This window comes from Oratosquilla oratoria, chromosome 9 (assembly GCF_046742065.1).
Source record: "Oratosquilla oratoria isolate Oo_2021 chromosome 9, ASM4674206v1, whole genome shotgun sequence".
In the NCBI taxonomy this organism is placed as follows: Eukaryota; Metazoa; Arthropoda; class Malacostraca; order Stomatopoda; family Squillidae; genus Oratosquilla; species Oratosquilla oratoria.
In genome coordinates this window covers 78,014,478-78,016,014 of record NC_134785.1, presented here as the reverse complement: position 1 = coordinate 78,016,014, position 1,537 = coordinate 78,014,478, and the positions used below count along the sequence as shown (strand labels likewise).

Below are 1,537 nucleotides of genomic sequence, written 5' to 3'. Positions count from 1 at the left end.
TTCATGCAATAAATAGTGAATCATACATAAACATAATACATATAAATGTGAATAACATGCATGTCAATATATAAGGCATAAAATTCATTAAGAACACTAGTTTTCAATTGTGAATGGTCTTATCATCTTTTCAAAGATGATAGCAATTAATTGTTAAGCTGATACATTGTTAATGGGTTTTGACAAAGTCAATCTGCGGAATACAACGATCGAAATCATTGCAGACAAAAATATTGAAGAAAAAAGTACACCGAGAATAATAGTTGCATTAGGAGATTCATTTGAGGGAGATCTTGACAATGGTCTTCTCTTAATTTTCAAAGGAGGTGAGTTTTCAGGCAATGTGAAGTTGAAGGTTGAAATATATGAATCATCTGTTAAATGCATTGTATTAAGGGTATTAGAAATTGTGGAAATAGTGTCTCCATGCAATTCACAATTATCAAATACAGAGATAAGACCTTCAACCAAATCCAATTTAGGACTCAACCCGGGACAATTGATTGATACCTTTGTCTTGTTAAGAAAAAACAAATAATGAGATCCTTGTATGTTACAATGAGGAATTTGGTCTACATTTTTTTTTATAATGGCAATTGTTCATAACAGACACATTCCTAACCAGAGAATTCATGTGAAGCTTCACGGAACACAAAAAGAGAAGAATGACAAAGATAAATATTCTTATTAACTCTTTTACAATCATTTAATTTATCATTAGAGACCATGCTTTCTCTTAGATTATCTACAGAAGGGATGTAATTGATTGGAAAATTCACTATGAACACTAACTTTCAATGGTTTATCATCTTTTCAAAGATGATAGCAATTAATTTGCAAAACTCACTAATCTAGAGTTTTGAGTGTCTCTTCTTGTTCAATATTCATATATTCATATATTATTTTCAACACACAATACTCATGTGTATGCTCATGTGAGTGGTCCTTAAGGTTCCAAGTCTGACCACAGCAGATCCTAGGTTTCCATGTATCTGCTTGACACCAAGTTCCAGTTGTTTAGGTTTCCCATCCCAAGTGCATACAAAGCAATACTATCTGTAAAATACATCAAGATTAATATTCAATTTATCAAGAATATTGTCAAAATATTCCCTTTACTCTTCAGGGTTCTCAACATTAATACACAGGGTATCATAAGAATCATCTTCATAGATCTGCAAACTTATTTTCCTCAAATCATCTAAGTGTCCTATCAATTCTCCTCTTGTTTCTAAATGTTTAAGTCTAAATTTGTTCCCACCTGCAGAATCAATTACCCTATATGGACCAGTGTACCTTGGTGAAAGTTTATTATTGGGTGAAGTTAGTTTGACCATTACTAAATCTCCAATTTTCAATTCTAGTTTATGAGCTATTTTGTGTTGTTGTTCTTTCATCTCTTGTGTATACACCTGCATATGTTTCCTAACTCTTTGGTGAATACTTTGAAAAGTATTTATCCTATTTGATATATAATCATCAATATTATATATGGGTTTCTGCTCTGCAGTCAACATTTCATATGGCAGAGTTTTGT

The 1,537-nt window shown here is 31.6% G+C and overlaps 1 pseudogene; it reads left to right on the top strand.

The window, feature by feature from the left end:
- The window catches only part of LOC143028120 (uncharacterized), an 8,207-nt pseudogene extending 7,002 nt beyond the window's left edge, over window positions 1-1,205 (top strand).
- The last annotated feature ends 332 nt before the right edge of the window (window positions 1,206-1,537 follow it).